This window comes from Camellia sinensis, chromosome 13 (assembly GCF_055761805.1).
Source record: "Camellia sinensis isolate YWXY chromosome 13, ASM5576180v1, whole genome shotgun sequence".
Lineage (NCBI taxonomy): Eukaryota > Viridiplantae > Streptophyta > Magnoliopsida > Ericales > Theaceae > Camellia > Camellia sinensis.
The window spans coordinates 43,607,142-43,618,982 of record NC_138973.1 but is presented as its reverse complement, the minus strand read 5'-3'; the positions used below and the strand labels follow the sequence as shown (position 1 = coordinate 43,618,982).

At 35.5% G+C, this 11,841-nt stretch overlaps 1 pseudogene across 1 annotated transcript in view; it reads right to left on the bottom strand.

The window, feature by feature from the left end:
• Positions 1-4,409: 4,409 nt before the first annotated feature.
• LOC114274933 (uncharacterized) overlaps positions 4,410-11,841 on the bottom strand; it is a 267,609-nt pseudogene continuing 260,177 nt past the window's right edge. Inside the window, exons 6-8 of the transcript XR_014348772.1 lie at positions 10,211-10,530; positions 7,547-8,163; positions 4,410-5,753 (exon numbers count right to left, since the gene is read on the bottom strand). The product of XR_014348772.1 is annotated as an uncharacterized LOC114274933 (transcript). The remainder of the gene's footprint in view (positions 5,754-7,546; positions 8,164-10,210; positions 10,531-11,841) is intronic.

Here is an 11,841-nt window from a genome sequence, read left to right as displayed (position 1 = left end):
AAGTGCCTCGAAATGCGTGCACACGGGCACGCAAACCGAGGCGATGCAAAAGCGATGCGAATGACATAGAAAATGCAACATGGACTTATACTAACATGAGAGAGCCTCAGCCACACTCACATAAGATGCCGATGGCAGAAAATGAAGTGCCTCGAAATGCGTGCACACGGGCACGCAAACCGAGGCGATGCAAAAGCGATGCGAATGACATGGAAAATGCAACATGGACTTATACTAACATGAGAGAGCCTCAGCCACACTCACATAAGATGCCGATGGCAGAAAATGAAGTGCCTCGAAATGCGTGCACACGGGCACGCAAACCGAGGCGATGCAAAAGCGATGCGAATGACATGAAAAATGCAACATGGACTTATACTAACATGAGAGAGCCTCAGCCACACTCACATAAGATGCCGATGGCAGAAAATGAAGTGCCTCGAAATGCGTGCACACTGGCACGCAAACCGAGGCGATGACAGAATGTGATGAAATATGGCAAAAATGATATGCAAGCATACTAATGGAATTTCAGCACTAAAATATGGGGGAAAACAGTCCCGAAATGAAGCGAAATGACATGAAATGCAAGGAAATGTCCCGAAATGCAACATTAGGCACCCGAAATGGCCTATAGCTATGCCAAACATGCACAATATGGACATGCAATGCAAAGAAAGAAGCTAGACAGTCCCAAAAGATGCACTTTCACAGTTATAAACATGGCCAAACAGCAAGTATAGGTAGGGGAAAAATAGCATGCAAGAATAGGGGCCAAAAGAGGGGTAATGAAGCAAGTGGTATAAGAAAAACCCAAACTGAAAAATTTCCTTCTACAACATTGAAGAGGGACCAAAAATATGAATATTTACAGTATATGGAAGACCTCAAATCAGTATACAAATATGCCAAAAATGTGATGCAAGACAAGGCTCAAAAGGTGCTATAACATGAAGTATATAAAATAATCACCAAACAGAAAAAACGTGTGAATGAAACATGAATTATAGGCCAAAATAAGGCCACTTTTAGTTCGGACCAAGGGCCAAAAACAGAAGCAAAGGGGGCTGCCAATTTATGCAAAAATGGGGCCAAATAGGGGATATAACTACAAGTGACACATGGAAGCACCAAACAATGTTGAGCCCTTCTCCAATGTTGAAGAGGGGCTCCAAATAAGCCTAATATCAGTTTATAACATGCTCAAAAACAGATTTCTCATGGGTCAAAAATAGCATGCAAAATCATGACATACAAGATGATCAATGAAGCAAGTATATTATAGAGGGCTCAAACAGGGTTGAGCCCTTAATGAAAAGTGAAGATGAGCTCAAAAGATGGCCCTTTTCAGTTAGGGCCGGAGCTTGAAACCCAAAAGAAGTGGGGCTTAGAAATAGATCAAGAAAAAGGTTCAAAAGGGTAAAAGTATTACTTACCCTTGAAGAATCAAACTTTTGTTGCTTCTTGGATGGATTTGCAGCTTCTTTAGCCTTCAAGAATCCTTCCTTGTTGCTGGAAATGAGATGGTGGTGGTAGAGCTTGGTGGTGTAGAAGGAATGATGGTTAGGGACTTAGGGTTTTTTGAAGAATTGAGAAGGAAGAAGATGGAGTTGGCTATGGAAGCTTGAAGGAGAGTTTTTCTAACCCTTGTAAGTGAGGCCACCAGCTGGTTAAAAGGGTTCAAAAGGGGGTGTAAAGGTGGGGGAGAAGGAGAGCAAAACTTCCCCACAAAATATCCCCCGGATACAGATAATATCTGGGGGATATTGCCCCACAGCTGTAAAGTGCACAGTGCAAGGAAGCAGGCCGACCCATTACTTTTGTTGGAGGTGGCCGGCCGGCCACACCCCCTAGCCGGCCGGCTAGGGGTCAAAAGGGTCAATATGATTTTCTGGCCAGCCAGCTACTGGGGAGGTACTCCTATGTGTGTACAACACAACCATGTGGTTAAAATTCCAAGAAAGTGGGTCTAAGGGGTTCAACATTGGCTCGGAAAGAGGGGTTCAAAAGGGTCAAGTTGAATTACTGGCCGGTCATGAACTTTTAGGGCCCTCTCATGTGTGTAGATCACAGATATGTGGTTCAAAGTTCAAGAAAAATGGTCCAAGGGGTTCAACATTAGCCCGGAAGAAAGGGGTCAAAAGGGTCAGGTGACCTTAATGGCCGGCCACCAACTTTTAGTGACCTCTCATGTGTGTAGATCACAGATATGTGGTTGAAAGTTGGCAACGCTAACTCCAAGGTATTCAACATTAGCCCGGAAGTTGGAAAAACGGGTGCCGGGAGGCTCCGGAGGAGAGATAATTGGTTGCTGCAACAATTGCTGGCCTCCCACCCTTTAGTGACCTTCCTAGTGATAAAACAGAGGTACCTGCCAAAAATGAACGAAAATCGTTGCAAAACGAATGCTCGGGGACCAAAACACGCAGTTCGGGATCCCGAAAATGGGCTGTCAAGCGCCGAAAGTGGCGTTCGGCCACGAAGTGGGTTTCTGGGACCTCAGTGTCCCTCAAAAGGGAGAAAATAAGATGTATGCCAAAAATCAGAGCAATAGGAGATGGTTAAGCGGTCCCGAACCGAGGCACACGGCCAACGGTCCCGAAAACCGGGAATCGGACTCCGAAATGGGCAGAATGGCCTACGGCCACCAAATGTAGCCTACGGACATTGAGAGATGGTCTACGGGACCTCTCCCTTCCCTTAGGAAAAGAAACAGAGAAAACTGAGTCTGGTTCGCAAACCGAGACAAGGCACAGAAGAAGGTTCGGAAGTCCGGAGGCAGGGCTCACGGCCGCAACTCTGAAACTTCTGAACAAGCACATTATGCAACATCACCAAGCGCTCAATCGGTGACGTCTGAGTCTTAAGGTCGGTCAAAAATGGGGTGTCTACACATGCATTAATCATGTTTTGTCTTGTTTTCTACCATGATTGCATGCTTGTTAATTTTCATGGTAGTGTAGTGTTTGATTGGCATCATTATAGTTGTTAGTTTCTTTTTCTTTTTTTTTTCTTTTTTTTTTAGCGAAACACTAATTTAACTAATTGAACCAATGAAATCGAGTGAAGTCATCTTGCATATTAAGGTCTAACAAATTTATCTAATTGAACTAATGAAATTGACTAAAGGATAACTTATCAGTTGGGCAAGATGGGTGCCTCACACCTTCCTAATTTGTACCTAGGACTCTGATTGTAGTTTCCTTGGTTTTATCTTGTGTTTTATCTATGAAGTCAAGTTTCTGTTTTTTTTCTTCTTCTGTTTTAGGATGATATTGGGTTTCCTAGTAGTACTTTGAGAAAAAATTAGCTGGCAACTCCATCGAATGGATCGCTGTTTCTCGTGACAATTACTAACTATTACATTTTCTTCTTGATTCAAAGTTTGAATAATTTGGATTAAATATTCAAGTCTTTCTACATCTCTAGAAGTTTTAAATTCTTATTCTAAAGACCACAATGTCCTATACTTTCATAGTCTTCGTATTTTTATGTGAATCTTTGGTCATTATATTTCTCTTCTATAGGAATTCTTACACTAAATGATACACTGAAACATTTTCTTCCTTCAAACTTTAGAATGAGATTTTTGTCTAATTACTTCATAGTTCAAGAATACTTCTAAGTGCTGGACCTTTTCTTTTTTTTTTTTGGTTTCCATTTATGAGGAAGCTGAATATTTCTCCATTGAGTGATTTTTGGTTGATAGCCTATTGTAAATGAAGGGAGTTCTTCCCCCTTTTTGACTAAAAAAATTATTTGCCATTTTTTAACACATTAACTTAAGTACACTCGTCAAATTTAAAAAACTTGATTCATGAGTTGTTGGTGCGACTCTGAGCATCTCTAATATCAATCATGAAATTTAGAATTGCATTAAAGAACATAATTTGTTTACTTGTGTTAGCTTGCGCAACTCTCAATAGGCTTCAATGCTATCATCATCTCCTAAAGATACATAAGAGTATTGAGAGTGGAATACGTATATTTCTGTGTATGTTTATATTTTGTCAAGTCAAACAATTTCTCTCTCTTTACAAGCTCTCTATCAAACTTCGAACAAACTTCCAAGAAATTACACATTATATACTTTATACTTTTTTTTCACTATAAAATATCATAATAAAAATTACAAAGTATCATAACAAAAATCACAAAGTACCATAACATTATCATCCCTAACTTTAGAGTGCACATCATAAATTCATTATTCATAATTTTATTACAAAATATCATAACATACATTACAGATAATCATATATTTTTTTTTATAATGTACATCTTCGGCCTTGTTTGGGATATTCTAAAAAAGTTAAAAAATCACTGTCCTATTTAAGTCGCATTATCTTATTTAAGTCACATCACCTCTCTACCACATCACTTCAAACCCAACCCATACCCAATCCATATTTCACAAAAAGTCAAAAAGTGCATTTATTTAGATCATCCCAAACCACCACTTATTAATATTTTTATCATACACTGTATTTATTTGAAACGTACAAATGTACATATAAGTCTTTTGATCAAAAGAAACATAACTAAACACAAACATAAGAACACATAAAATGGCGCCCATACGATTACATATTTCAACTTCTTCAAGAAAATGTAAAGTAAATGCAAAAATTTAGATTCAAATTTGACATCCCATGTTCAAAAAAACCAAAAAACAAAATTTGACATCCTAAGCCCAAAACGCGGTGTCTTTCATTAATATGACCAAAATATGTTAAATCAAATTGTATGAAATTTTTATATAAAATTTGATTTTTATATGTGAAAAATTATATTTATCATAAAATAAATATTTTTAATCTTTTAACCTCCTAATCCACATCACAATGCCAAGTTTGTAAGTAAGGAGATTCTTTCCAGTTAGAAATCACAGCTAGAGTTGGGCCTCTATGAGCTCACCATAGGATCGCCTCATTATCTAAATCGTTTATCTTTTAAGGCTCTGTAACAGATTATCCATGCCAAATCAGGTTGATCAAATAATTGTAATCACATGATTGGTTCATATTTATTTTCAAAAAAATACATGGCAAGTATAATTTTGAAAATAGACATTGTCCATTATTTTGAGGACAAATGTGATATCATCACGTGATTACGATTATTTGATCAACCTAATTTTTTTACATAAATTATCTACTCAAAAGTTCTTAAAAGTTGAACGATTCAAATTATATGACAGCCCATGAAGGCCCAATTTACCAACTACAAAGAATCTCCATCTTATGCATGCCTCATTAGTTCACATTATTGGAGTTAGGCAAGGCACCCATCCATGCTGGTGGCAACATTCCAGTTTGCTCATGAACAGTCTTAAACAATGGTGGCAACATCTTATAAACACCAGCAACCTCCTTCATAGCACCACCCTCGCTGCCATCACCATTAGTCCAAATACTAATTTTAGGCTGCAGCCCACGAACCGCCTCGCCATTAATCTTGGCAATCTCCTGAAACATCCCACCATTGATCATCAAGTAATCTCTAAGAGCATTGTAATTCCCTCCTAACGCGTCCAAAAGCGTGCGTATATAAACCCCTTGGGCTTGTGCGAGCGCTAAAAGCCCTGCAGCTTCTTTTTGTTTAGCATATAATTCTCCATCAGCAAGTTGTTGGCGGGCATAGAAAGCAGCCTCAGCCGTGGCTTTTTGGGCCTGGGCTTCTTTCTGTTTCTCGTACAGAATTGCTTCGGCTGCTTTCTGTTTGTTGTAGAGCTCCCAATTTGCCTCTTGTACCTTTGTTTTTCATCAAAATGGTTAATTCCAAGTTTTTTGCGGAATGTTAATTTGATATTAGTGAAATCAATGAAAAATGATATACGAGTATAAATTCTAGACTCATTATGTCTAAATGATATGATTGGTTGATAATTAGAAAAAAGATGAGAGAAAGTGTTGCACGATGATACCAAAATTTTAATGAAAATTCTAACCATACGAAAATTTTCAGACAAAATTAATGATGTGACTATTTTACTCAACAAAGTGACATGATATAACTGTTTTACTCAAAAAAAAAAAAACAATTTGGTATAAAAAAGTTTAGGTGAGGGAAGGCTATCTCAGTCTAGGGTTAGGGCAAGCTACCAAGGAGGACTACTAGTAGTAGTGGGAATCGAACCTAAGTCTTAAAGACGAAGAGTCCGATCCATACCAACTTAACCAATTCTCGTTGGCTATTTCACTCAACTCTAAGTAATGCAAATTGATAGCTATTAATCACGGAAAAATGATATACAAATCCACTTTATAGACCTATTTTCTAGACCGAGTAATGTGCCAATAAGATGATTGATTAATGATTAGAGAATAAATGAGAAAGAGAATTGACTTAGTTATTTTAATAGAATATCATATCATTGAGTTTAAAAAGTGAGTCTAATTTTTTAATCTAAATAGCAATACTCATCTAAATAATATGACACACCACTTTTGTATTAATATTTTAAGAAACAACATAAAATGTGTCAATTAATAAGTAAAATAGAACATTATTCTGGAAACACGTAATATTTTTTTCTTAAAATATAATTAATCAAAATAAATAGGAGAAATTGCATTAGTGGGATAGCAAAAAAAATATTTATATTTCATGGTGGTTCAAATTTTCTATGTGCATGGGATAAATCTTTTATGTACATAGTGTAAGTATTTGTGTGTCAGAGACTAAAAATGATTTCATCTATAGTATAATTATTTTTTTACTGAACCAGTGATTTGTAATTTTTTCAAATAAATAAAGACAAAATACTTTAAATAATGATATTGTTAAAGATGTTGTAATTTGGTGGTTAATTTTAGAACTCTTAGATTAACCGAGATGAAACACCTGATTATTAAAAAGTAATAAATAAATAAAATAATGCTGTAACATGCTTGTTAAATACTCAAAGCTCAAGCTTATCTAATCATGAAAAGTTAGGATCAGATCAGATTACGTGTTTGCCAAATAAAACAAGTCAACGGAATTCTAATTTAACATGATCAGGCCAATTGATTTTGACTTTTTATAATTAATACATATTTTATTAACTTGATAGTTGCAGGTTGTCATGAGCAGGCCACTTGAATTTGACTCTTTATTATTAATACATATTTTATTTATTAATTTATGTTTTTAGTTAAGAATATTTTTATCTCAAATTACGTAAAAATATAATTACTAATGTATTGTTTGATAAAATTTATAATTTATTTTTATTTACAAAAATATTAAACATGTTTAATTTTACTTTAGGTGAAAACAAAAACAAAACATTAAACTATCATTATCTAATCATTTTGGATTAATTTTTTCTATAAAAATTATGTTTCAATAATATTATAGTAACCAAAATTTAAATACTATTTTTCAAACATAACAATAATAGAGACTCCCTTTTAGAGAATTTCATAATTGTAAAGTGATCCACCTCATTTATAATATGTAAAGCCTACTCATAAATAATGTAAATCACTTTAGAAATTGTGAAATCTTTCTAAAAGGGGTCTAGTCATTTTCCGATTACATAAAAGTGTAAGTTGCACACCTTTGTTTCATACTCAACACTAGCTTTGCTCAAGAACTCAGCCTTAAGCTTCTCCGTCCGAGTCAATGCATTCATCATCTCCACCTCCCTCTGCAACTCCGCATCCCGGAGTGCCACCGCCTTTGTCGCCTCCACCTCCGCCACTTGTGCCTCTCTGGCCCACCCCGCCTTCTTTTTTGCCAACTCAGCATTTGCCTCCGCCACCTCAGCCTCCCTTTGATTCTCAAAAACTTTCACATCGGTCTTAACCCTAATTTCCTCTTTTTTCCCCTCTCCTTGCCTTTGTGTCGATATAATCTTTGTATCCGCATCAATTTTCGCAGCGTTTTGAAGGGTTTGTCCTTCTCGAAGCTTAGACCCTATCTCTCCTTTCATTTTCGCTTCGGCAACATCAACTTTGGCTTGGTTAGCAGCCTCCATTTGTGTTTTTTGACCCAAGTATGAAAAGTACTCATGTCCAGGAACATCAACAAGTTGTTTAACATTGGCATTGTAGATTAAAAGCCCAAATTGGTTAAGTTCAAGTTGAACTTTCTCAAAAACTTCTTGTTTGAACTCTTTGGTTCCTCTGAAGATCTCCTCCATGGTCATTGAGGCAGCGAGCACACGTGTTTCACCTGTTGGGAATGAAAAAACTATTCTTATCCAAAATTTATACATAAATTTACTTCTAGAATGATATGATAGTGAGAAGGAAAAAGATATTTTTACAAAAAATATGTACAGTACAGATCAGAATATGCTATCAGAATGATATAACTGTAACGTTTATACAATTTACAGTCAAGATGATGGGTTCTTTGTTTAAAGAGATAGGGTTACCATGTTGCCATGTCATTCTATACATATTTTTTTAGAGAAAAGTTAGGGATCATGAAAATTTTTTCATGAAAATGATCATGAAAGATTTATGATTCTTGTATTATCTTGATTAGTGTATGGTGCTTTATTCCAAGTGTAATCCAAAGGTCACAAAACTTTTATGATTATTTTCATGAAAAATTTTTCTTCATGATACTAGCATTGCTGATTTTTTTATAGCATAATTTATGTTCATAACGATGAGCTTATATTTTTAAGAGAAACTATTATAATAAAATAGAGCATTCAATATATATAATAATTTTGTACAATTTTTCTGTTCATAGAAGATTATTCGTTGGGGATTTAGAAATTAAAAATACATAAATATAAACATAGCGCATTAATACAAAATGATGATAAATAAATATATATATATATATATATATATATGTGTGTGTGAGACATTAATTCTCTAAATGTCAACGATAAAAATCATGAATCAAGTAATCAATGAACATAAGATAATAAAAAAAAAATTTAAAAAAAAAAAAGAACTGTGAGATTGATAAGAGATATCTTTCCTTTAAGTAGGAAGTGGAAGACAAATATTGGTTCAAAATACAACCCAGAATCTCACATAATTCTTTAAGGCAAACTTCACTTTACCCCTTTGTGGTTTGGGTTGGGTGTGATTTATCCACTGACATTCAAAAATACCACATAACCCCCTTATGGTTGATAGATTAAAACGCACAGTTAGTTTTTCTGTCTAAAATAATAAAATGTGAAAGTCACGCGCCTCTGTAGAGAGTGAGTCCATTTTTATCACGAAAATACCCTTTCTACCTCTTCAAATTTACAAAAGGTGCCATTATATGAGATTGCATATGTATAAACTAAAACTGGTTTAATATTTCTCACCAAATCACTCAATTAATTATATTCATCAAATAAAGAAATCGTAGAATTTAGATCAAATTATCTTTCATCTTTCTTTCTTTCTTTTTTTTTTTTTTTTTTTCCTGGGTAGAAGTTTATAAATCTGGATATTTTATATATATATATATACAACCCAATCAATTTTTTTTTTTTTTGTTTTACAACTTCTAAATCAAACTATATATATATATACAACCCAATCAATTTTTTTTTTTTAATTTTATAACTTGTGAATCAAACCCACCGCCACAGCGCATTTGTGACATTAGTGAAATTTTTGAGATTGAAAAGTTCAAACAAAAAAGGAGACTGAAATAGAGTAAACCCAAAAAACCCATTTTAGAGGTTCATTTGAGTGTGCATTTGTTTTGAAGATTAAAAGGTGTGTAACTGAGTTTTTGACTGAATGGAGATATGAAGAGACGTGCAGATCTAGAGAGAGAGAGGAATGGAGAATTAGATGAGTAGGGTTTTAGAAGGAGTGGGCTAAAGAAGATGAAGAGGAGAGAGAGAGAGAGAGCTATGAAATGTGAATGATGATTGATGGAAATGGAGGACTTGAATGAAAATAGAGAAACTCCCTCCAATTCTGCCGAGACAAAACTTTCACACGCACGCATTCAGATTCTCGCACTCTCTGTATATGTGTTTGGGATGAAAATGCAGAGAGAGAAGAAGATGAAGATGGAGAGAGAAAGAACTGGTTTCCCTCACTTATATATGAGGGTATAATTGTCAATTTACTATTTCTGTTAAAAGAAGTTAGTATGTGTTTTGGTTCATGAACCACAATGGGTTATATGATGATTTCTAAATATTATGGGGTAAACTGCACCTGGCCTAAGCCATAGGAGATAAAGTGAAATTTACCCAATTCTTTATTTAAAATTTTGTAGCTTAATTTGCAACATTATTAATTACCTTCGATGATGCCTTGGACGAGGTCTTTGACGTGATTAGAGAGCTTGTCATGGGGAGAGATGAGTTTGGCATATTTAAGGAGGCTGGCATTGTCGTCAATACGGGGGCCAACAGTGAAGACTGCGGGCAGAACGAAAGGAAGTTTCTCAGCACTCATGGCTTGGACTTCGAAAGTGTAATTTACAGGCGACACGTCGAAGATTGCACAGCATTGGCCAGGAAGAACCCATGCCTTTTTCGCAATTTTTATGTCGGGGATGCCAACCCCGGTGATCACTAGGTATTCGGATGCACTTGCAACTTTATACATGATTGTAGGTCTGACTTATCACCTCACTGTTTGCCCACCTTATGAAAGGTTTATAGAACTAGTTCTAAATTAGTAGTATAGGAAAGATGGAATGTTTGAGCACAAAAACTTGATTGAATGTGATTTCAATAGAGAGAAGTGCATGAAGAATATATATCAAGATGAGAATATATATATATATAGTGCTGAATACTAGGCATCATTGTATTTGCCAGGTGGTGTGAACAGAATATAATCGTATTTTGACCTTTTTCCTATTTGAAAATTTAATTCTAAAAGGAGAATAGTCTTCACAATGAAACTTTCCCAGCAATTTTGCAGCATTATTCATATCAGTTCCTGTGAAATTGCATGAAGTTTCTCTTCTGGAGTTTACCAATTTGAATAGGTTTATTTTTAGTTTTATTATCATGACTATTTTAATTCTCATATTTTAACTTCCGCAATTGGTTCTTTATTTAAAGAAATTATTTGGAATTTTTTATTTTAAAATACCCATATCTATAACAAATAAAGAAATTTGGTCAAGTTATACGGGTAGTCTCTATACTTTGGTTTTTGTGTTATTTTGGTCCCTCTAATTTCAAATGGCTCGACTTTAACCCTAAAGTTTTCACTTTGTCTCAATTTGATCCAAGTGATTATAATTATTAGCATTATTTTATGAAAAATGTACACATGAACAGCATATGTCATGCTTTTAAGGCCAAAATTGTAAGTTTGATCAATTCCATAAGTTAACCTCAACTAACTCAGTGATTATTTTTCGTAAAATGCCCTAATAAGTAAATATTATCATATCTTGTGCACATTACAAAACAATGGATGGAGGATGGCAGCCGGTGGTTTGAAGACATAGCGGAAGAGGAGGCCGGAATAGCTGGACGACTGGGTCTATCCACTCTGTTTTCGTGGATAATCTACCCGAAACCATGCGAGCTAAAGGGCTGTACTCACTCTTCTCCAACTATGGGGTTGTGATTGATTCCTTTATTCCAAACAAGAGGAGGAAAATGACGAGATCCCGGTTTGGGTTTGTCAGATACAGGTGTCCTGTTGCAGCGGATATGGCTGTTCAGAAAGCCAATGGGCTCTGGTGTGATGATAAAGCTTTGAAGGTTAAAAAAGCAGATTACGGTAAGGAAGATGGTATGAAACAGCAGGCTGGGCCATCAGTGCAGCCTAGAAAGTATGCAAGGGAACTAAACAGAATGCATGTGGGTCACCAAGGTATGAGATCTTTTGCGAAAGTGGTGAGTGGCAAGGCATCAGGTTATAACTCCTCCTGCATTATCAAAGCCTACGAGGAAGGTAATGGATG